The 26,616-nt window shown below is 40.9% G+C and overlaps 1 protein-coding gene and 1 pseudogene across 1 annotated transcript in view; both read right to left on the reverse strand.

Moving 5' to 3' along the window:
• The window catches only part of LOC126470764 (glutaryl-CoA dehydrogenase, mitochondrial-like), a 413,687-nt pseudogene that overhangs the window by 346,314 nt on the left and 40,757 nt on the right, over window positions 1–26,616 (reverse strand).
• LOC126469965 (glutaryl-CoA dehydrogenase, mitochondrial-like) overlaps window positions 13,037–26,616 on the reverse strand; it is a 533,971-nt gene continuing 520,391 nt past the window's right edge. Inside the window, exon 5 of the mRNA XM_050097390.1 lies at window positions 13,037–13,404. The gene's annotated coding sequence lies outside the window, so the exon portion shown is untranslated. The remainder of the gene's footprint in view (window positions 13,405–26,616) is intronic.

The raw sequence follows: 26,616 nt of genomic DNA on the forward strand, positions 1-26,616 counted from the left end.
AGTATTTTTTGTGCAAGCATAGGTTTTTTTAAGTGGGACAATGCCTGTGGACATTAACATATTAAAAGTAGGGTAAACTAGGATGTCAGTGGTGTTTGTTGCAAGATTCTAGTGCGAGTCGCTTAACGAGATATCGTATTTTGAAAAATTCCCACACTGATACTTGGTTGTGCCATTCAGCTTGCATAGTTGCTAGGTATGATGTTGTTATGTTTCCTTACAGTGTACTTGTGCGTTCCTTGAATGCACTGCGACTTGCTAGTCAGTCAGTGTGTGTCAATCCAAGTGTGAGTGGACGATGGTATTTACCAATGCAGAAAAAGCCGCCATGCTCATGGTGTATGGGGAGTGTGGGATGAATGCACTTCGTTCTTGTACAGTGTATGCGGCAAGAATCATCTCTGGAATTATTTATCAACCTCTTCAACCAGTTACGTGGAAGTTGTACACTACTGGCCATTAAAATTGCTACACCACGAAGATGACGTGCCACAGACGCGAAATTTAACCGACAGGAAGAAGATGCTGTGACATGCAAATGATTAGCTTTTCAGAGCATTGACACAAGGTTGGCGCCGGTGGCGACACATACAACGTGTTGACATGAAGAACGTTTTCAACCGATTTCTCATACACAAACAGCAGATGAGCGGCGTTGTCTGGTGAAAAGCTGTTGTGATGCCTTGTGTAAGGAGGAGAAATGTTTACCATCACGTTTCCGACTTTGATAAAGGTCGGATTGTAGCCTGCCGTTTATCGTATCGCGACATTGCTGCTCGCGTTGGTCCAGATCCAATGACTGTTAGCAGAATATGGAATCGGTGGGTTCAAGAGGGTATTATGGAACGCCGTGCTGGATCCTAACGGCCACATATCACTAGCAGTCGAAATGACAGGTATCTTATACGCATGGCTGTAACAGATCGTGCAGCCACGTCTCGATCCCTGAATCAACAGATGGGGACGTTTCCTAGGCAACAACCATCTGCACGAACAGTTCGACGACGTTTGCAGCAGCATGGACTACCAGATCGGAGGCCATAGCCGCGGTTACCCTTGACGCTGCATCACAGACAGGAGCGCCTGCGATGGTGTACTCAACGACGAACCTGGGTACACGAATGGTAAAACGTCATTTTTTCAGATGAATCCAGGTTCTGTTTACAGCATCATGATGGTCGCATCCGTGTTTGGCGACATCGCGGTGAACGCACATTGGAAGCGTGTATTCGTCATCGCCATACTGGCGTATGACCCGGCGTAACGGTATGGCGTGTCATTGGTTACACGTCTCGGTCACCTGTTGTTCACATTGACGGCACTTTGAACAGTGGACGTTACATTTCAGATGTGTTACGACCCGTGGCTCTACCCGTCATTCGATCCCTGCGAAACCCTACATTTCAGTAGGATAATGCACGACCGCATGTTGGAGGTCCTGTACGGGCCTTTCTGGATACAGAAAATGTTCGACTGCTGCCCTGGCCAGCGCATTTTCCAGATCTCTCACCAACTGAAAACGTCTGGTCAATGGTGACCGAGCAAATGGCTCATCACAATACGCCAGTCACTACTCTTGATGAACTGTGGTATCGTGTTGAAGCTGCATGGGCAGCTGTACCTGTACACACCATTCAAGCTCTGTTTCACTCAATGCCCAGGCGTATCACGGCCGTTATTACGGCCAGAGGCGGTTATTTTGGGTACTGATTTCTCAGGATCTATGCACCCAAATTGAGTGAAAATGTAATCACATGTTAGTTCTAGTATAATATATTTGCCCAATCAATACCCGTTTATCATCTGCATTTCTTCTTGGTGTAGCAATCTTAATGGCCAGTAGTGTAGTATAACCACTAGACAATGTAACAGAAAGAAACAGGTGATGACAGAAGAGGGGGAAATTAATGTTCTTGCTGCTGTTGCGGTTGATCCGCACGTTAGCTACCACTCAATCGCGCAAGGAAGTGACAAGAGTCAGGCAAGTGTCCTACGCACTCTCCCTTGATATAGGTTCTCTCTATCAAGAGGTGCGTGGAAACGATGATGAGAATCGTGTCAACTTCTGTACAGGGGCATTAAGACAGGATACTCAAGATGTATCAGTATCTTGTTTAGTGATGAACCCAAAGTTACCAATCATGGAAAGGTAAACTGACGAAACTTGCACTACTGGTCTATTGACAATCCCCACTAGCTTCGTTAGGTGGAACGTAAACGTGTGGTGTGGGATAATGAACCATGAGCACATTGGCTCGATTTTCATAGATGGAACACTGAAAGCACATAAGTGTTGCAGCCTCCTAACAGACCATGTCCCACGGATGATAGAAGATATTCCACTGCAGACTAGAAGGAACCTGTGGTACCATGTGATGACAGTCCAGCCCATAGTGCACGAAGTACTACAGCATGTCTTCACAAATTGTTTCCAGGTCACTGGGTTGGACGTAGAGGACTTGTGCCTCGGCCGGCCCATTCCCCGGATTTGATGCCTGTAGACTTTTTTCTGTGGGGAAAGCTGAAAGACGCTATCTAAAAGGACATACCAGTTACACACAATGATATGCAACAACATATTACTACAGCCTGCTTGGACATCTCCGCTGAAATGCTAGCATGTGTGCAGAAGTAGTTACATACCAGACTGGAAGTGTGTATTGCCGCTGCCAGTGGTCATTTTGAACACAGCCTGTGATGGCCAGTTGTCTCATTACTGGTCATAATCCACATACCTAGTGTATGCACTTGTGTTGTCCTTTAGTGTGTGCTACCACTGGCATTGTACGAGAGTCAGAGTTGTAACTTTTCGAAATACGATATTTCGTAAACGACTCACTAGAATCCTGCAAAAGAAACAACACTGACATTCTAATTTACCCTTCTTTTAGATCCTTAATCTCAATAGGCACTGTTCCATTTAAAAAGTGTATGTTTGCACAAAAAATACAATCTCTAAGAATTATTACAATCTGTTCATTGGCTAACAATACGAGTCCCTGATTACCAACCTATTCTGTGAAAACTGCACGTCAATAGCACTTTCCATTTCAACAATATTTGTGGTGCAAGTTTTAGGTATTTCGCCCCGTATAGTATCGTATGTTGTGGGTCAGAGCAAACACGATTTAGTTTCCCTATAAATCAATTAGAAAACTAATGTTGAAGTTTGGGGTAGTGATTCAGAATTGTAAAGTGAGGGAAATTTATCCATATGAAATTCTTAATTGCAGGAAAAAATTATTAATTGAGAGAATAGGGCCCATGATAGGACCAACTGAACATAACGGGAAAATGCAAAATCTGGAAATGTAAAAACTGGTTTTACTGTGAAGTAATTATATTGTTAGTTTATATGTGTTTATAGCATTGACGAGGTACTAAAACGGCGTTGTGACGACCCGGGCAGATAACAATGTACTCAAAATGTCAAAAATCATGTTTATGTGGAAAATATTTTCCTCCTACTGACAAAAGAACCAGGGGTCACCTTGAGGTACATGGTGCACAACCACGCATGGGCAGCACAAAGTGGCCTACCGGCCTTATCGCTTCACACAGTTACCAATTGACTCATGCGGCCATCGTGGCGGCTGGTCTTGCTTTTAGTCAGAGCTGTTTCCACGAAGAGGTTTTTATGGTAAGAAAGTTCTTTGGTAATATCTTCAAGCTGTACTGTGCAATCACTGATACTCCCAGAGAAATACAGTCTGCTGCTCTTACAATTGCCAATTCTGCACAAGCTCAGATTGAGGTTTGATCTTGGGGGGGGGGGGGGGGGGTAAAAAGTGCAAAGTGCGTGGCTTGCTGTCTCTGCAGACACTCCTCCCCCCCCCCCAATTCCCTTCCGAAACTCATCTTGCATAAGTCACTTTTAATGTGCCACATATGTCTGTGATTTTAATAACAATAAAATATAGTAATCTCTTTAAAGTAATAATAATAATACACTCTACAATAAAACAAAAAAAGACCCACCCTGAAGAATTATCTGAATGTGACAGAAATTTGTAGACATGATATAACGTACAGACAAATAAATTATTGCAGTTTTAGATAAACTGGATGATTTATTCAACGGCAAGAACTTCACAAATTGAGCAAGTCAATAATGCATTGGTCTACCTCTGGAACTTATGCAAGCAGTTATTCAGCTTGGCATTGATTGACAGGGCTGAAGGATGTCCTCCTGAAGAATATCGTGTCAAATTGTGTCCAATTGGTGCATTAGAATGTCACAATCCAAAATGGTTAGAGGGCCCTGCCCGTAATGCTCCAAATGTTCTCAACTGGGGAGAGATTTGACCACCTTGTCGGCCAAGGTAGCCTTTGCCAAGCATGAAGATGAGCAGTAGAAACTCTTGTCATGTGCGGGCAGGTATTATCTTGCTGAAATGTAAGCCCAACATGGCTTAAAGTGACAGTCAAGTTAGTATCAGGTGCCCTGATGAACAGACCATTTGGAGGCCGCTGCAGCACTTTGAGGTTTATTCTTATTTTATAAGACTTCTGTTAACATAATTTGGCGAGAACAAACAGTACTGTTCTGCAATACTGAACATACAGCCAGTGTTACACAGATTCAAAAACATTGTGTCATTTGTTGCAGTATACAGAAGTCACAGCTGCACTCCATCTCAGTGGTAAAATCATGGCTAATCATGCTCATATAATTGGCTTTGCAGGAAGCCAGAACATTTTGTTTGCGATCATACCTTTGGCAACATTAAAAATTGTCTATAAAAAAAAGCAGAAATCTTCAAGTATCCTGTTCTGTTTCTTTGGTATTTTTCATAAGACAAGCCTTTGTTTATGGAAGGAATTTTACCAATTTACCTCTAGTTTTGGTAAATGTTTGTATGTCAGAAGCAGTACTCAAATGTGATAAGCTGTTGAAGAGGTAAAGGTAAGAATGTTCATAGTCCTGCACACAACAATAATGTTCCTTAAGTTTCAAGTCAAATAAGTAACTTAAAAATAGGTATAAAAATAAACTTTTTAAGCATTGTGCATTGTAATACATTATTTATTACATATTTAGAAATAAAAAATTGCATTTAACACATGGAACATGAACAGTTAATTTCAAAACAAAAAGACATCAGGACTTTGACTATTTCTGCCAGTTGTGGAGCATAATTAATTGACAGGTCATCAACATTCTTAATGTCATCTTCATCTCCTCGTCCAAACCTAGGGCAGGAACCAGTGAATCACAGAATTCTTGAGGATTGGGATTGGTCAAGATTGGTTTTAAATGTAGTAGATTCTTGAATTTTGCAGGTTTAAGGGGCAGTTTGCCATTGTAAAGTTCTCTCAGTATGTTTAGATCACTTTGATTGTTACACTTTCTTGTTTTCTGTGCCTTGATTCTCAGCAAAAACAGCTTTCAAATAGTTTTAAAAGTAGTTTGTCTTGTGAAGCACCAATCTTGCCTCCTTTTGGTCAACTTTAAATGTCTAATTGGTGGTGTTGCCACAAGGCACTTTTTAACATAAAACACACATAAAAAGTCTGTCTGAGTTTCAAATTTGATGTCTATGGCACAAATGATGTTGGTGAAAGGTCATGGTTTGATTATTCTGGTATTTCTAATGACATCCCTCCAGTCATCGGATGTCTCAGTGTAAGATTTCGCATTGACGAGACCTTTCATATAACAGTGGCCTCTTATAGCGAAAACTACTTTTACAGATGTACGTTGTTTCTGTGCATGAGCTGTGTAGTGCAGAAAATGCATAACCATGAAATTCTTGTTCTGACTTGCATATGAGTTGGGAAAAAAGAATGATGTGTTTTACTATTGGGCTGAGATTATTCTCATCATATGTCCTCTTCCAGGTGGCACTTTCATCATACATGTAAAATACTGAAGTTTAGTCTGATGATACGTGTATATTAAAAGATATGAAATTCAGTTGACGATGACTGTATACATCAGGTGTGCTTACATTAAGAGTAGGCAGATTCTTTTTTTAATCAACAATAATTGCCTCAATTTCTTCATGTTTTCCGAATTCTTTATAGCAGTTTCTTTTGACTGAATAAAACTTCGCACTTCTCACCATATGATCTTGTCTTTCCTTTGCCACAAAGCCTTCTTAGCCTTAAACGGTATTATAAATTGCCATGTAGAGACTTTAAAGAAACACTCTGAAATCTGTGGCTCTCAGATAGATGGTTGAAGTAAATATAAAACCAAATAAAATCAACTGTGTGAATAAACTAAATCCATTTTTTTTCCTTCATGAAATCTATGAGAGGAAGTCATCTTTGTAAGTAAGGTAGGTCCTGGGCTAATGAAGCTTCAGGTCCTTTGTCAGTAGTATCAGTAATGACACTGATACCTATTATTTCAATCAATTACAACTGTATATGTCTTTTTCAGGGTATCCAAAAATAAATATTGAAGTTTCCATCAAAAATTTCTTGGAAAGTTGTTGAACCACCAGTATGCTCTTTGTTAGACTCAGTATATATTACATATAGTTTGGCTTCATCTAGCCCTTCAGGTAAGCACACTCTTGATGTATCCTTTAAAGAATAGTGATATTTCCTTCCTCTCATAGATTTCATGAAGGAAAAAAAATGGATTTAGTTTACTCACACAGTTGATTTTAGTTGGTTTTATATTTACTTCAACCATCTATCTGAGAGTCACAGATTTCAGAGAAGTGTTTCTTTAAAGTCTCTACATGGCAATTTATAATACCGTGTAAGGCTAAGAAGGCTTTGTGGCAAATGGTTACATCTGGCAATAAATCACTACCATAAACATGTGCACGTGCCTGATAACAATAAGACACACAATCACTTGCCACTGCATCATACTTTCTACATCTACATCTACATTGATACTCCGCAAGCCACCCAACGGTGTGTGGCAGAGGGCACTTTACGTGCCACTGTCATTACCTCCCTTTCCTGTTCCAGTCGCGTATGGTTCACGGGAAGAACGACTGTCTGAAAGCCTCCGTGCGCGCTCTAATCTCTCTAATTTTACATTCATGATCTCCTCGGGAGGTATAAGTAGGGGGAAGCAATATATTCGGTACCTTATCCAGAAACGCACCCTCTCGAAACCTGGCGAGCAAGCTACACCGCGATGCAGAGCGCCTCTCTTGCAGAGTCTGCCACTTGAGTTTATTAAACATCTCCGTAACGCTATCACGGTTACCAAATAACCCTGTGACGAAACGCGCCGCTCTTCTTTGGATCTTCTCTATCTCCTCCGTCAGACCGATCTGGTACGGATCCCACACTGATGAGCAATACTGAAGTATAGGTCGAACGAGTGTTTTGTAAGCCACCTCCTTTGTTGATGGACCTCATTTTCTAAGCACTCTCCCAATGAATCTCAACCTGGTACCCGCCTTACCAACAATTAATTTTATATGATCATTCCACTTCAAATCGTTCCGCACGCATACTCCCAGATAATTTACAGAAGTAACTGCTACCAGTGTTTGTTCCGCTATCATATAATCATACAATAAAGGATCCTTCTTTCTATGTATTCGCAATACATTACATTTGTCTATGTTAAGGGTCAGTTGCCACTCCCTGCACCAAGTGTCTATCCGCTGCAGATCTTCCTGCATTTCGCTACAATTTTCTAATGCTGCAACTTCTCTGTATACTACAGCATCAACCGCGGAAGGCCGCATGGAACTTCCGACACTATCTACTAGGTCATTTATATATATTGTGAAAAGCAATGGTCCCATAACGCTCCCCTGTGGCACGCCAGAGGTTACTTTAACGTCTGTAGACGTCTCTCCATTGATAACAACATGCTGTGTTCTGTTTGCTAAAAACTCTTCAATCCAGCCACACAGCTGGTCTGATATTCCGTAGGCTCTTACTTTGTTTATCAGGCGACAGTGCGGAACTGTATCGAACGCCTTCCGGAAGTCAAGAAAAATAGCATCTACCTGGGAGCCTGTATCTAATATTTTCTGGGTCTCATGAACAAATAAAGCGAGTTGGGTCTCACACGATCGCTGTTTCCGGAATCCATGTTGATTCCTACATAGTAGATTCTGGGTTTCCAGAAATGACATGATACGCGAGCAAAAAACATGTTCTAAAATTCTACAAGAGATCGACGTCAGAGATATAGGTCTATAGTTTTGCGCATCTGCTCGACGACCCTTCTTGAAGACTGGGACTATCTGTGCTCTTTTCCAATCTTTTGGAACCCTCCGTTCCTCTAGAGACTTGCGGTACACGGCTGTTAGAAGGGGGGAAAGTTCTTTCGCGTACTCTGTGTAGAATCGAATTGGTATCCCGTCAGGTCCAGTGGACTTTCCTCTATTGAGTGATTCCAGTTGCTTTTCTATTCTTTGGACACTTATTTCGATGTCAGACATTTTTTCGTTTTTGCGAGGATTTAGAGAAGGAACTGCAGTGCGGTCTTCCTCTGTGAAACAGCTTTGGAAAAAGGTGTTTAGTATTTCAGCTTTACGCGTGTCATCCTCTGTTTCAATGCCATCATCATCCCGTAGTGTCTGGATATGCTGTTTCGAGCCACTTACTGATTTAACTTAAGACCAGAACTTCCTAGGATTTTCTGTCAAGTCGGTACATAGAATTTTACTTTCGAATTCAATGAACGCTTCACGCATAGCCCTCCTTACGCTAACGTTGACATCGTTTAGCTTCTGTTTGTCTGAGAGGTTTTGGCTGCGTTTAAACTTGGAGTGGAGCTCTCTTTGCTTTCGCAGTAGTTTCCTAACTTTGTTGTTGTACCACGGGGGGTTTTTCCCGTCCCTCACAGTTTTACTCGGCATGTACCTGTCTAAAACGCATTTTACGATTGCCTTGAACTTTTTCCATAAACACTCAACATTGTCAGTGTCGGAACAGAAATTTTCGTTTTGATCTGTTAGGTAGTCTGAAATCTGCCTTCTATTACTCTTGCTAAACAGATAAACCTTCCTCCCTTTTTTTATATTCCTATTAACTTCCATATTCAGGGATGCTGCAATGGCCTTATGATCACTGATTCCCTGTTCTGTACATACAGAGTCGAAAAGTTCGGGTCTGTTTGTTATCAGTAGGTCCAAGATGTTATCTCCACGAGTCGGTTCTCTGTTTAATTGCTCGAGGTAATTTTCGGATAGTGCACTCAGTATAATGTCACTCGATGCTCTGTCCCTACCACCCGTCCTAAACATCTGAGTGTCCCAGTCTATATCTGGTAAATTGAAATCTCCACCTAAGACTATAACATGCTGAGAAAATTTATGTGAAATGTATTCCAAATTTTCTCTCAGTTGTTCTGCCACTAATGCTGCTGAGTCGGGAGGTCGGTAAAAGGAGCCAATAATTAACCTAGTTCGGTTGTTTATTGTAACCTCCACCCATAATAATTCACAGGAACTATCCACTTCTACTTCACTACAGGATAAACTACTACTAACAGCGACGAACACTCCACCACCAGTTGCATGCAATCTATCCTTTCTAAACACCGTCTGTACCTTTGTAAAAATTTCGGCAGAATTTATCTCTGGCTTAAGCCAGCTTTCTGTACCTATAACAATTTCAGCTTCGGTGCTTTCTATCAGCGCTTGAAGTTCCAGTACTTTACCAACGCAGCTTCGACAGTTGACAATTACAATACCGATTGCTGCTTGGTCCCCGCATGTCCTGACTTTGCCCCGCACCCGTTGAGGCTGTTGCCCTTTCTGTACTTGCCCAAGACCATCTAACCTAAAAAACCGCCCAGCCCACGCCACACAACCCCTGCTACCCGTGTAGCCGCTTGTTGCGTGTAGTGGACTCCTGACCTATCCAGCGGTTTCTGTTGCACCACTGCTGAACTGGAACAATTGTGATCAGTTCACTCAAATACTGAGTCTGTTTGTTGCAACACCCAAGTTTATTTACGTTAGATATAATGTGTGGAGTGCCACTATGAGGACATGACCGAGCACCTTAAGATTTTGCATGAACCGAGGACTGGCAGCCACGTAACACGAGAAAATGTGAAAAGTGTTAATATGTAGTAAAAACCTAAGAAAATGTCCCGTTTCCGTCATTTACTATCGAATCGACCTAACGCCAGATCGTCACATTGGTCGCTTTTCTCTCTGAAACGGTTACATTTATCGTCTGCAAGCCCTTGTCGCGTGCTGCGGTATGCGGAGACACTACAAGCAGCACAGTAGAACACAGAAGACGCATCTAAGTTGATGCAATCGGCCAGTAAGAAGAGCAACATTTCAAGTTTTAGTTATCGATTATTGATTTCCATTTTCAAGAAGGGACGTCGAACAGATGTGCAGAACTATAGACCTATATCTCTAACGTCGATCAGTTGTAGAATTTGGGAACACGTATTGTGTTCGAGTATAATGACTTTTCTGGAGACTAGAAATCTACTCTGTAGGAATCAGCATGGGTTTCTAAAAAGACGGTCGTGTGAAACCCAGCTCGCACTATTTGTCCATGAGACTCAGAGGGCCATAAACACAGGTTCACAGGTAGATGCCGTGTTTCTTGACTTCCGCAAGGCGTTCGATACAGTTCCCCACAGTCGTTTAATGAACAAAGTAAGAGCATATGGACTATCAGACCAATTGTGTGATTGGATTGAAGAGTTCCTAGATAACAGAACGCAGCATGTCATTCTCAATGGAGAGAAGTCTTCCGAAGTAAGAGTGATTTCAGGTGTGCCGCAGGGGAGTGTCGTAGGACCGTTGCTATTCACAATATACATAAATGACCTTGCGGGTGACATCGGAAGTTCACTGGGGCTGTTTGTGGATGATGCTGTGGTATATCGAGAGGTTGTAACAATGGAAAATTGTACTGAAATGCAGGAGGATCTGCAGCGAATTGACACATGGTGCAGGGAATGGCAATTGAATATCAATGTAGACAAGTGTAATGTGCTATGAATACATAGAAAGATAGATCCCTTATCATTTAACTACAAAATCACAGGTCAGCAACTGGAAGCAGTTAATTCCATAAATTATCTGGGAGTACGAATTAGGAATGATTTAAAATGGAATGATCATATAAAGTTGATCGTTGGTAAAGCAGATGCCAGACTGAGATTCATTGGAAGAATCCTAAGGAAATGCAATCCGAAAAAACAAAGGAAGTAGGTTACAGTACGCTTGTTTGCCCACTGCTTGAATACTGCTCAGCAGTGTGGGATCCGTACCAGATAAGGTTGATAGAAGAGATAGAGAAGATCCAACGGAGAGCAGCGCACTTCGTTACAGGATCATTTAGTAATCGTGAAAGCGTTATGGAGATGATAGATAAACTCCAGTGGAAGATGCTGCAGGAGAGACGCTCAGTAGCTCGGTACGGGCTTTTGTTGAAGTTTCGAGAACATACCTTCAGCAAAGAGTCAAGCAGTATATTGCTCCCTCCTACGTATATCTCGCGAAGAGACCATGAGGATAAAATCAGAGAGATTAGAGCCCACACAGAAGCATACTGACAATCCTTCTTTCCACGAACAATATGAGACTGGAATAGAAGGGAGAACCGATAGAGGTACTCAAGGTACCCTCCGCCACACACCGTCAGGTGGCTTGCGGAGTATGGATGAAAGATGTAGATGTAGAAGGTGACAGAGACTCCGTGAGTTGTAATACAGCTAGGAGAAGCTGGATGTTCTTTCTGCAATATTGCAGAAAGACTTGGCAGGAATGTAGCCACTATGCATGACTGTTGGTAGTGGTGCTCACAAGAATGTAAGGTCGCATGAAGACCGGGTTCTAGACGGTCACGTCACCCTCCAAGAGGGAACATGTTTCGCACATCATACTGCATCTGCAGCTGCAATTTGAGCAGCAGTTGGCACCACAGTGACACAACGAACTGTTACGTATCGTTTACTTCAAGGACAGCTTCACACAAGATGCCCTGTAGCATGCATTCCACTGACCCCAATCACTGTCATTTTTGACTTCAGTTCCGTTAAGCAAGAGGTCATTGGAGGACATGGTGGAGGTCTGGTTCTGTCTTGGTGCCAGTGATGGCCATGTGTTGGTTAGGAGGAGGTCAGTTGAGGGTCTGCAGCCAACCTGCCTGCGTGCTAGACATACTGGACCTACACCTGAAGTTAGGATCTGGGGTGCAATTTTGTATGACAGCAGGAGCACTCTCATTGTTATATTATGCATCCTGACTGAAAATTTGTTTATCAGTCTGGTGATTTGACCTGTTGTGCTGCCATTCATGAACAGCATTGCAGGGGGTGTTTTCTGAAAGGATAACACTCAACTACATACCTTGTCATTACACAACATGTTCTACAGAGTGTCAAAATGTTGCCTTGGCCTGCTTAATGACCAGGTCTGTCTCCAATTGAGCACACATAGGACATGATCGGATGAGAACTCCAGCAGCATCCACAAACAGCATTAACCATCATTTACAGCATCATCCACAAACAGCATTAACCATCCCTGCATTGACCAAACAAGTGCAACAGGCGTGTAACTCCACCCCACAAACTGACATCCGGTACCTGTACAACACAATGCATGCATGTTTGCATGCAACATCATGGCTGTTATACTGGTTACCAGCACTTCACATTTGCAATGGCTTATCTCACACTTACGTGTACCTGTGATCTTTCAATGTTAATATAAGTCTCTTAGTATCATAATCATTTTACCAGAACAGTTTTTCTCTGTGACTGTTTCTCTAGAAAGCAAAACAGGCGTACACTATTATTGCATATAATACTGAGGTAAATGTTTAGAAATCACTCCTTTTCTCCTCTTCATATCTTTCAGGCAACTATTGCAATATTACCATATTGTCAACATGCATGTGTGAGCATTTTGACTGTTACCTCTTACACCAATCACAAAGTAACTACTGGTGTTACCTTTCATTTCTTAATGATGTAATTAACTGTGTGTGTGTCATGTTGATAAATATAAAACAAAACTAGGTCCCAGCTCTCTGGCAGAAACGTGGCATCTTTTTGACAATATTCAGACTTTCATTTCAACAGAGTCATATAATAATATAGAATAAAATTTTTAGTATGATGTTTTTGGTATTGCACTTTATTGAGTAAAAATAAAAATTATTTATTAACAAATGCATCATGAAAGCATTTTTAGTTCATACAATACCACAGCAACTTTGGTGTACAGAAAATATCATAATCTGCAGTCTTCAGTATTAGATTCATAGTTACAGACTAGTTGTTCATTACTTAAAGCTACAGGACACTCATTATTCCAAAACTTGTGCACAAATGTCTGTGTTGCATCTTCTGATACTATGCTCCATGTGTATTGCATACCTGTACACTGATTTTGAGACAGTATGGATTCTCACTGGAGTTTTTTCCATGTTGGAGGACGATCACAAACTTTCACCATTCATGACACAAATTGGCACTTTTGGTACAACCTAAAATAAAAGAGTATTTATCAAGAGTGTTTCCAAACTGCTTACATTTATATGCAGTACACTGACACTAATAAATTTTGTTCAAAATATTAGATATTTCATTGAGTTTGATCCTCCTAGTTGTGTCTCTAACAGAAATATGACTTTCAAATAATAAACTTTCTTCCAGACAATGTAACTGCCATATAAGAAACAATATTATATTATTAATACTGTGGAGAGGCCAGAAAAATGTGGTTCCAGAAGAGGGGCAGTAGCCTCTTTAGTAGTTGCAGGGGAAACAGTCTGCATGATTGACTGATCTGTTACAATAATGTCAGACAATATGGCCTTGCTGTGCTGGTACTGTGAATAGCTGAAAGCAAGGGGGAAACTATAGCCATTACTTCTCCCAAGGACATGCAACTCTACCATATAGTTAAATGATGATGGGATCCTCTTGGGTAAAATAAAACAATTTCCCATTTGGATCTCCAGGTGGGGACTACTCAGGAGAATGTCATCATTAGGAAAAACAAAACTGGCATTCTACGGATTGGAGCATGCAGTGTTAGATCCCTCAACTGGGTAGGTAGATTATAAAATTTAAAAAAAAAAGGAAATGCTTAGGTTGAAGTTAGATGGGATGGGGATTAGTGAAGTTTGGTAGCAGGATAAAGAGAACTTCTGGTCAGGTGAGTACACTGTCATCAATAAAAAATCAAATAGGGATAATGCAGGTGTAGGTCTAATAATGAATAAGAAAATATGAGGGTTGCCCAGAAAGTAGTGCACCACATTTTTTTCTTCAACAATCCTTCACTGAAGATAACAAGAATTACACACATGAAAGAATGGTGTTTCATCTACATACCCTATTTTTCCACGTAATCTCCATCCCATCCTATGGCCTTCCTCAAGTGCGAAACAAGGGCGTGTATGCCCTGTCAGTACCAATCCAGGTCCTGGTGGTGGAGCCAATGCTTCACTGTGTGAATCACCTCCTCATCAGCAAAATGTCTTCACGAATGGCATTCTTTAATGGCCCAAACAAGTGGAAGTCCAATGGGGCTAGGCTAGGTGTGTCAGGTGTGACAGACACTGCTGCAAATAATGGAGCTCCACCAAATCACCTTCTGACGACCTCACCCTCCATGCCCAGCAACTAACTGTACTTCTGTTGACAGCATATGCTCCATAGACTGTGCACAAGCATTTGTGAATATTCACCACAGTTTCTTTCTCTGCAGTGAGAAATTCAATGATGGCATGTTGCTGTAACATGGATCTCCTACAGATGCCATTTTGAAACTGTCCTGCGGCTACACTATCTGTCAGAAGTGACAGAATCTTGACACGCTCTCTCTCTCTGGAGACTTCAAATAATACATATGGAATATTCTGCATTTGTAGCATTGTTTTTGGCTGAGAAAAAAAAATTGGTGCTTTACTATCTGGGCGACCCTCATAGCAATGTGGGTAAGCCACTATGCGCAGCACAGTGAACACATTATTATACACAGGATAGCCATAAAGCCAACACCCACAACAATAGTACAAGTTTATATGCGAACTAGCTCTGCCGATAATGAGGAGGGTGAAACAATGTATGATCAGACAGAAGAAATTATTCAGACACTTATGGGAGAGAAAAATTTAATTGTGATGGGTGACTGGAATTCAGCAGTAGGAAGAGGAAGAGAAGGGAAAATAGTAGGAAAATATGGACTGGGGGAAAGGAACAAAAAAGTAATCTGCGTGGTAAAATTTTGCTCAGAGCATATTTTAATCATCACCAATACTTGGCTCAGGAATCAACAATCATGGAAGACACCTGAGATAATGGGAAGTTTCAGATGATTACATAACAGCAAGAAAGAGATTTTTGGAACCAGATTTTAAACTGTAAGACATTTGCGGAGCAGCTGTGGACTCTGACCATAACTTATCGGCCATGAACTGTGGATAAAACAGAAGAATAGATTGCAAGAACGATGGAAATGAACATGGTAGAAGAAAAATTGATAGCTTGAGAGATGAAATAGTGAAGGCAGCAGAGGATCTAATAGGTAAAAAGACCAGGCCTGCAGAAATCCTTGGACATCACAGGAGATACTAAATTTAACTCATGAAAGAAGAAAATATAAAAATTCAACAAATGAAGTGGCAAAAGAGAATACAAATGTCTAAAACATGCAATTCACAAAAGTGCAAAATGGCTAAGCAGAATGATAGAGGAAAAACGTAAGTCTATAGAAGCATGTATAACTAGGGGGAAGATAGGTACCCCCTACAGAAAAATTAAAGAGGCCTTTGGAGAAAAGAAAACTAGCTGTATGGCTATCAAGAGATCAGATAGCAATCCAGTACCAAGCAAAGAACAGAAAGGTAGAAGGAGTATATAGAGGGTCCATGAGAGATGTACTTGAGGGCAATGTTATAGATATCAAAGAAGACATGGACGAAGATGAGATGGAAGATATGACACTGTCAGAAGAATTTGACAGAGCACCAAAAGACCTAAGGAGTTGACAACATTCTGTCATAACTACTGATAGCATTGGGAGAACCAGCCATTACAAAGCTCTTCCATCTGGTTTGCAAGATGTATGAGACAGGCAAAATACCCTCAGACTTCAAATAATAAATCTAATTCCACAGAAAGCAGGTGCAGACAGGTGTGAATATTACTGAACTATCAGTTTAATAAGTCATGGTTGCAAAATACTAACATGAATTATTTAAATAAGAATGAAAAAAAAACTGGTAGAAGCTGACCTTGGAGAAGATAGGTTTGGGTTTTGGAAAACATTGGAACATGTGAGGCAATATTGACCCAACAACCTATCTTAGGTCTTGTAAATAGGTTGAGGAAACGGAAACCCATGTTTACAGCTTGTGTAAATTCAGAGAAGGCTTTTGACAATGTTGACTGGAACACACTCTTTGACATTCTGAAGGTGACAGGAGTAAACTAAAGGGAGTGAAGGATTATATGGAACTTATACAGATATCTCAGTTATAATAGACCAAGGGCATGAAAGGGAAGCAGTGGTTGAGAAAGGAGTGAGACATTGAGAAAGGAGTGAGACAGGGTTGTAGCACATCCACAATGTTACTCAATCACACTTTTATTTTAGCAATTGTTGGGGCGGGAGCTGCAGTCACTGAATGTGCTGCACTCTAGGTGACTGTTATTCTATGGATACTTACCTCTCTTGTGCACAGAAAATAATGGTGTTTCTTCAAACCACAGTAAAAACTCACTTGCAGAAAAAACAACTGTTTAAAATTTACCACTGCATATATCTTCAAAGGAAAAGGAACCAATAATGAAACATTCCCTGAATGTGCACCACACCTTTTCACTGCTAATACAAAGGTATTTCCACAATTAATCAAGCTATATGTATACACATTTCAATTACTTGAAAAGTGTATCTCATCTGCCTGCATGACATTTGTTTGATTGGTTGACTGATTTGGGGGAGGGAACAAACAGCGAAGTCATCAGTCCCATGCATGACATTTATGTCCATCTATATTATTTCCATTTGTTGTGTGTTGGCCTGATGCAGCTAAGTTTATTGCAGGTCACTCTAAACAGTATGTATTGTCAAAGTTTTTCATCATCGTTATCACTGAGAAATATATGGCACCACACCCTCTCAGCTACTGTTCAAAAACAGTATGAACAATAATGGAAATTCATAAACTGTGAGTTACCTTATTAAGTTACGGTATGGGAAGATTTCAACTTACTAACTATAGGCTGGAAAACTCTATAATGATTATGGCAAGCAATAACAACAGGGATTTGTGTGATATTGTTATGAAAATGGCTCTGAGCACTATGGGACTCAACTGCTGTGGTCATAAGTCCCCTAGAACTTAGAACTACTGAAACCTAACTAACCTAAGGACATCACACACATCCATGCCCGAGGCAGGATTCGAACCTGCGACCGTAGCGGTCGTGCGGTTCCAGACTGTAGCGCCTTTAACCACTCGGCCACTCCGGCCGGCCTATTGTTATGAATCCTTATCTAAAATTTACCTTGAACAATTAGTAAGGGAAGTGACTTATAAGGGGAAATGTCTTAAATCTAGTTACAAATTGGTCATAACATTTTAATTTAGTTAACATAAAGCAGAGAATCAAAGCTGATATAGCAGTTATAGCATCACCAGCATGAGTGTTATTAGATATGTTAAGAAAGGCAGATAGATATTTCTCATTAATAAATGTGACAAGAAACAGATTTCAGATTATCTGAGCAGACAACATGAAACATTAATCATTCTGCTGTTAGCTGCCCTAAATGGTTGGTATTCCACAATTTTCACTCTTATAAACGACATAAATTGATGTTACAGTATTCATCTGTGGCATGCTAGTGTAGAATATGTGACAAATTCAGCTAAGTAAAAAGACCCAAACATTGCACATGTTAATTTAAATATGTAAACTAACTTTCAGTTTTTCCATGGTGTGAGACCACGTCATGTGTCAGGTAAAACTGATGCAGAATTCTAGAAATATTTTATTGTTTGTATGAAGGCTTGTGTGTATCATAATATATTGTGTATCTTCAAACATCTGTGAGTGCTGCAAAAGATCTGTACTACAATGTCAATTGCAAACTACATTTTGGCAGCAGAACCCAACATTTAGACAACCACTGCCTCCTGATTTCAGTTGGTACACGTGTGATAAATGATACATTTTTGAGAATTTTTGGAAGCGCTGAGTGCTGTGTGTAACATATTTGACAATAAATCAATGGTTTTGAGCTATAGTTGTGTACTCTGCAAACTTTAGCAGCAATATATTTTTGGAAAATCATTTCCCCACGTGAATCTGTTAATGAAGATGATTTCAACAGAAGTTTGAGACAAAGTAATCTTCAACAATTCACTGATATTTAACAAAAGCCACTTTCTTGGGTGTTGAAACTTCATATCTTAGAAAGGAACTTGGAGGCCTTGTAGGGTAATAAATCACGAAACTAAAAAATCCAAGATTAGTTTAAAGTTACTTGTTTATTGTTCAACAAAAACAATCAGTTTTTGAAAAAATAATTTAAATTTAATTGGATAAATAAAAAAATCTACTCACCAAGAGGTGGCAGAACACACACATAAAAGAAAATTGTAATTAAGCAAGCTTTTAGAACCAGTGGCTCCTTCTTCAAGCAGAAGGATTGAAGGGGAAGAAAGAGGGGTGAAGGAAAAGGACTGGAGAGGTCTAGGAAAAGGGGTTGATTTTGGGAAAGTCACCCAGAACCGCAGATCAGGGGAGACTTACCGCACAAGATGAGAAGGAGAGACTGATTGTTGGGGACTGCATCAGATGATATTTGAAAACCTGAGAGCTTAAAGGTGGAACACAGGGTTATATGCAAGACAGAGATCACTGCTTACACATCATGCACGAGTTAATAAGAGCAAAAAGATAAGTACATTGTATGTAACAGACGTGGGAGGGGGTGGTGAAAAATAGATAGGTAAGACAATGAAAGATGTAGAAAACTAAAGTGGAGTGAAGAGAAGAGTAGTTACTGTGAAGAAATGCTGGGATGGAAGAAGTTAACATATATTAAGGCCAGATGGTTCGCGAGAACCAAGGACATGTTGTAGTGCTAGTTCCCACTTGCAGAGTTCTGAGAAACTGGTGTCTGGGGAAAGAGTACAGATGGCATGTGTGGTGAAACAGACTCCGAGGTCATGGTTATCATGTTGTAGAGCATGCTCTGCAACAGGATATTGCATGCTCCCAATATACACCCTCTGCCTATGCCCATTCATCCTAATTGATAATCTGGTGGTTGTCATGCAGATATAAAAGGCCAAACGGTGTTTACATACCAGCTGGTACAAGACATGTCATTTCACAGGTGGCTCTCCCTTTGATAGTATATCTTTTGCCAGTTACAGGGCTGCTATAGGTGGTGGTAGGAGAGTGCATATGGCAAGTCTTGCAGTGAGGACGGTCACTGGGCTAGGAGCCATAGGGTTGGGAGATGGGTGCAGACGGAGCACAGGACCTGACAAGAATATTGCAGAGATTGGGAGGGCAACAAAAAGCTGTTCTAGATGTGATGGGTACAATTTCAGACAGAATGAATCTAATTTCATGGTATGTTTTTAGGAAGTCATGGCCCTGTTGAAGTAGCTGATTACACATTAAAGACCAGGATAATACTGAGTCACCAGTGGTGTGATTCAAAGCTGTTTTTACAGTGATCAGGAATACCAGGATTGGATGGGATGGCCTGGGAAATATGCTTTTGAACTTGGCTGGTGGGGTAATTAAGTGCAGTGAAGGCTGAGGTGAAATTCTTGGTGTATTGCTCTAAAGAGTTTGCATCTGAACAAATACGTTTGTCTCAAATGCCAAAGCTGTATGGGAGGGAACATTTGACATGTCAAGGCAAACGTATTTGTTCAGATGCAGACTCTTTACAGCAATACACCACCAGTCTCACCTCAGCCTTCACTGCACGTAATTACTTCACCAGCCTAGTTCAAAAGCAGATTTCCCGGGCCATCAAATCCAATCCTGGTACTGCTGATCCCTCAAAAAAAAACAGCTTCAGAACATAACACTGGTGACTCAGTTTTGTCCTGGACTGGAATGCATAAATCAGCTACTTCGACAGGTCAATGACTTCCTAAAATCATGCCCTGAAATGAGATGCATTCTGTCTGAAATTTTTCCCACCACATCTAGAACAGCTTTTCGTCACCCCCCCTCCCCTCCCCTCCCCTCCCCTCACCTCCCCCCCCCCCCCAATCTCCACAATATTCTTGTCAGACACTATGCTCCTTCTGCACCCATCTCCCTACCCAATGGCTCTTACCCCTGTGACCATCCCTGCTGCAAGACTTGCCCTATGCACCCTCCTACCACCAACTATAGCAGCCTTGTAACTGGCAAACATATACTATCAAAGGGAGAGCCACCTGTGAAACAACACGTCATGTACCAGCTGTCATGTAAACACTGTTCGACCTTTTACATCAGCTTGATGACCACCAAATTATCAATTAGGATGAATGGACAAAGGCAGAGGGTGTATACATGCAACGTGCACGCTCTACAACATGACTATCGCGACCTCGGTGTCTGTTTCACCAAACATGCCATCTGGATTCTTCCTCAGACACTAATTTCTCAGAACTCCGCAGGTGCGAACTAGCACTACAACATGTCCTTGGTTCTCACCACCCACCTGGCCTTAATTTATGTTAACTTCTTCCACCTCAGCATCTTTTCACAGTAACTACGCTCTGTGTGCTCTCAGGTTTTCAAATCTCATCCAATGCAGTCCTCAATAATCAGTCTATCCTTCTCGTCCCGTGTGGTGAGTCTTCTCCCCCAACCTGCGGTTCTGTGTGACTTTCCCAAAGTCTACCCCTTTTCCTAGACCTCTCCAGTCCTTTTCACTCACCCCTCTTCCTTCCCCTTCAACCCTTCTGCCTGAAGAAGGAGCCACTGACTCTGAAAGCTTGCCTAATTACAACATTCTTTTATGTGTGTGTTCTGCCACTGCTTGGTGAGTAGATGTTTTATCTAGCCAATTAAATTACTGTTTGTTGTTCAGATAAACATTGCACCACCCACATGCAGCCCCATGTGAATGCTGCTCTCAGGCACTGGGTGAACTACTTGGTGTTTGCAAGTAATTGGAAATTGTCCAGACTGCTATCAAGCATTTGAAAGCCGGTGTGAATGGATGGTTGGGTAGACTTCTGTCAAAGGAGTGTGAACTACTATCCTCTCCCACGGGTACTGTTCCTTCTCCAGGAAATACAAGATGTCAACAACTAGACTTTGAGTGGTGAGTCAATGGTTGGTCCAGAGGAAGGCCAGGACTGGGAAGAACTTCAAAGTTCTACACTTATCACTTTTACCAACAGGTTTAAGGTGCTGTCTCCCACTGGAATGATAACTGTTGGGGCAGTAGGACTAAAAAAAAAAACATTGTTCTTTGTTCATTGGTAGCATAGTAGGATAATGCAGTCAATCTACACAGGAAACTGCTTAAAAACACTTCCACATTCCATTTCAAGTGTATGGGGCCCATAACAATTAGTACTGACATGTATATTGAATGTAAACAAGTAAAAGTAGTATGAATGGTCACAGGTTTGTTTGACTCACAGGAATGCTGAAAACCTTAAACTGGCACACACTTGAATATAGATGCCACCTGTTACTGGTAGTGGTGCATACACATCTTGCTGCCAGCCACAAGCACTAGTCATTTTTTTAATAGAATTATTCTTAGTCTCACAGCCCAACCGAGATGATGCAGCTGTGCCAAATGGGGACACCACATGGCCTTGTCAACAGAGGTTATTAGTCGAGGCCACTGCAGGACAGCAGTTTTGCACACTACATCTCTCCACAGACTTATGGAGGCATGACACCACTGGCCACTCATGTACATCCCCGGCAGCACAGCCAACTCCTGCCCAGAGGGCAGGAGGTTTCTTCCGATGCACACCAGCCACTGCCAGACAGGGGGCCTAGTGTGGTGGGCACCCCTGCTGTGATGTCAGCAGATGGTACTTGGGGCCACAGAAGCCATAGCAGCATAAAATTTGCACAATGATGGTGCAGGGTCCATGCAACCAGCTTATGTAACAAGGTCACTGGCACGATGTAGTGCCGCACCGGCAACAAGGGTTGTGCGGGCAGACAGCCAAGCAGAATTCGGCAGCCAGCTGGACACTGACCCTATGCATCAAGCAGTTCAGATGTGTCAATAAAAGAACTTGTTACATTTGCAGCTGCCGTCCTCTGCCATCTGGGCTCGACCTCAGCTCCACCACCCATTTGCAGCATCCTGGCTTCTAGCCACCGCACCCTGCACCACGAGCACTGTACCTTAATCAGTCCCACAATCAGCAATTATTTTGTCAACACATCAGTGAAAAGATCTGTGCTCAGCTGTGAAAATAAACGTATATGAACTTCCTTGTGTAGTCAGTCAGTGATAGGTGTAAATATGGATAAGGGAGACATGATTGTTGAACCTGTTAGAGCGCTATCGATGAGTTATCCTGCCACTGTCAAAAGTCCATTATATTCGGTAACTAACTTGGCCAACTAGTGTTATTATCTGGAGAGAAAGTGGACTGATTAGATGAGTATTACTAATGAAATTATTTTTATAAACTGCTGATACTACGAAAAAGTGTGAGAACTGGCCATCAGTTGCATGCAACTTAATCTGAATAAATAAGGAAGAGTATCAAAATTAAATCAATGGTGTTACATCCGTCCCTGAACTGTGAGAACACCAACTAATACAATTTCAGGATCTGAGACTAAATTATTCATGCACCACTGAGGACTTGCAGCGACACTGCCAGATTGGTACCTTAGTAAGGTGGACTTTATTATTATTATTATTATTATTATTACTATTACTACTACTACTACTACTACTACTATTTTTATATGCAAACTATCTATGAACTGAAGTGACATGTAAAGGAAACGGGTCAATGCTGGCACATCAAGAGTCCCAGAATCACTCCTCATCAATACGTACTTGTCAGAAGTACAAACAATGGCTTTACTGTGTTCAGGTGTGTCTTTATTGTTTCTAGATTGTTTTTGTTGTGAAAAACTGTAGACAATCATTTCATTTCACACTGACTTTATAATCTGCAGAATATACCAGCCACAAACAAGAAATGCATGATAATATTCTTCAAATTACATAGACGTACATGACTGCTGCATTTGTCTCCCTGTTTGGAGTGCGGAGATTCCTGTGCCTACATGGGGCAGCCTGTGTGCACAAATCAGAAGCCCGTGTGACTCTGCGAAGTTGCATTCACCCCCTCACCTCTCCGTTCAATGGCTACATGCACCTATAGTGCGCGTCATTTATGTTGGTGGCTGTGTTTAGGTTCATTCTGCGCATCTGACGTCACAAAACACAGTCAGCCAATGAACAGAGAACGACGTTGCCAGATCTCGACTGCAGTGCAGAGCACGGATGAGTGTTTTCAGTTTTAGAAACGTTCAGTCATAAATAAAGTAAAAGAACAAAATCAATGTCTTGATAGCAGACTTTCTTTTATAGAAAGTTTGGAAAAAACATTCTTTATACCAATTGCTTCATATTCTATTAATTAATTAAACCTAACAAGTAATAAGACTCCTAATTCAGGCGATAGCAAGGAAAGGTGTTTGTATCAATCTCACTAACCGCTTTTTCGCAATAAAGAACAGCGGTAAGTGTTTATTTCCTATTGTACTTCGACGAAGCATCAGTAATTCATAGTCATACCAACAGTTTTTGTCAGTATTTTGCATGACGTGTTAGACTCCTCATGTAGTTACATTGTAAGATGAGCTGCGTTAGCGTAATGGTTAAGGTGTTGGGCTACTAAGCAGAAGGTTATAACGGTTAAGGTGTTGGGCTACTAAGCAAAAGGTTATGAGTTCAAACCTTGCGCGGTGCTTAATATTTTCTTTATTTAAAAACAATATCGCAGTGTCTTACTTCACGAATTTTATTCGTTTGAATGCAATTTTTTGAAATTTCTAGTGCTTTGTCTCTTCATTAACCCTTTCGCTGCTGCAGACACGTGCTCCCCGCATTCCATGCTGTGCATGATTTTGTCATCACTGGACTGCTAGCCTGTGCAGACACATGGTGTTCCCACTGCTTTGACACACTTATCATTCGATTTCACAAAATCTATTTGGCCCGAAAATTAGATTTTTACACATCTTCTTGACTGATATCTTCCCTCCATAAATGACATAATTTTGTTTCGATGTTCAACACAGTTATTGTGCAGCATTAAATGTAGTAAACCATTGCACGAAATTTTGAAGAGTTTGCAGAGGTAAAAGTCCATAGAGTATACTTTCCGTATGGTCGATTTTAGTTGCCACAATGTTGAGATTGAAATGTGGACAAGATACCTAAATTTCATATAAAATTTACTGTGTAACAATATCTCATTTAATTTAAGTACCACATAGGTGTCACATGTAATATTGAGAAATATTCCATCTTTCGCGACTGTAACAAAAGTTTTATTTACACTGGGCAAGTTTGGCTTTATTTTAAAGCACTTCAATCAACGAAAGGTATGGCACATACACAATGGTACTCATGTTCTCTTTCTTGTTTTTGTTCCACAGTTGCAGTTTTACCAATGGTATTGAAATATATTCCTCTTCTGCAACTGTAATAAGCGACTTATTTAGACCAGACGCATTTCTCTCTTTTCAAGCATCTTCAGAGGACAGTATTTTGTCTCCTCCATTGCCAAGTCACCTTTCATAATTTTGTGCTGCGGTAACACAATATTCAACGTTTGTGTCGGCTGATCAGTGTTTTAGCAAATAAATGCTCTTTGTGTGTGCCACACACAAAAATTATATTTGACATAGCTCAGAACACTTCACTGATAGATGGAGTCCTAATGTTTCTGTAAGTCCACAGTTTTGTATAATGTATTTTCTCTACTTCCTTTTGATCGCTTGAAGTACTTTTAAATAAAGCCAAACATGCCCAGTGTAAATAAAACTTTTGTTACAGTCACGAAAGATGGAATATTTCTCAATATTACATACGACACCTATGTGGTACTTAAATTAAATGAGATATAGTTATACAGTAAATTTTACATGAAATTTAGGTATCTTGTCCACATTTCATTCTCAACGTTGTGGCAACTAAAATCAACCATACAGAAAGTATACTCTATGGACTTTTACCTCTGCAAACTCTTCAAAAATTTCGTGCAATGGTTTACTATATTTAATGCTGCATAATAACTGCGTTGAACATCAAAACAAAATTAATTCATTTATGGGGGGAAGGTATCAGTCAAGAAGATGTGTAAAAATCTAATTTTTGGGCCAAATAGTTTTTGTGAAATCGAATGATAAGTGTGTCAAAGCAGTCAGAACACCATGTGTCTGCACAGGCGAGCAGTGCAGTGACAAACGCGCACAGCGCGGAATGCAGGGAGCACGTCTTTGTAGTAGCGAAAGGGTTAATGCGGCCGTGGTAGCTTTACTTCATGAACTGCGCGCTCCCCCCTAAATGTAAGCTTGCGAACTATTCTATACTATGGCACTGCTTCTCTTGGTGCGTGCGTCGTGTGCAACTGGCAATGCAGCAATCTCCCGCATCTGGGCGGGCATGCGCGAGCCGCCAAGATAAAAGAATTGAACTATAGTGCACACATAAAGTTACACAGATGTAAACACACCTTTACAAGCAGGTTAGTTTACATGCATCTAGCAGTAGTTTTGTCAGAGAAAGTTGTTGTTGCATCAAAAGAAAACTTCACCTGATAAAACAATAAATTATGAGACAGAATTTCTTCCCAGTGCCTATTTTCTGGGGGCAAAACTGTTAGTACGGCCAAAACATATAAAATTATACAAAAATACCCTAGCTTTCAAAACTATCTGCTGCTACTGCTGCTGGTGTGTGTGTGTGTGTGTGTGTGTGTGTGTGTGTGTGTGTGTGTGTGTGTGTGTGTGTGTGTTTTGTTTGTTCCACATCTTCTCCTAAACCAGTGGACCAATTTCAACCAAACATGATATACATATCCATTACTGTCAAGCAACAATTGCTGAGGGGTAAGAACCACCTACCCACCACAGTTCAGGACATATGACTTCATTAACACTGAGATGCATGAAAAACTGCTACATTGTGCATGACATTTACATTTTTTTCTCCTTTGCTACTAACTCTATTCACAACACATTTTGCAGACACTATCCACAAAAGCTGCTGAATGTAACTATAAAATTATATCATTGTATGATATACAGATCAGGAGAAACTTTTGCATCATACATGACATTTAAATAAACTTGTTCTTAAGTACTAAAACACTCCTAGTCAAGTCAACTTAAGGTAATCCCTTACACCTGCTTGTGCTTTTGGCATGTTTGAACTGTGAAGCACAAACGGCATTAGACGAAAACTATAGCTGCCTACAGAGATATGGAGAGGCATTGCCATAGTGATGTTCACAAAACTGCACATCTCACACCAAGTATACTGCTCAAATACATACAAGGTTTCATTTCTAATAGAAAATTGGCAAAATTAATATCCACGCAATGCTGGGTTTGTCAGCTAGTAAGTCTATAAAAATCAGCAGCAGGGTGCAGTGCTGTTAATGAAAGAAGACAGTATATTGAACATTTCAGAAACAGAAGTCAGTGTT

The sequence above is a fragment of the Schistocerca serialis genome, chromosome 3 (assembly GCF_023864345.2).
Source record: "Schistocerca serialis cubense isolate TAMUIC-IGC-003099 chromosome 3, iqSchSeri2.2, whole genome shotgun sequence".
Taxonomy (NCBI): Eukaryota; Metazoa; Arthropoda; class Insecta; order Orthoptera; family Acrididae; genus Schistocerca; species Schistocerca serialis.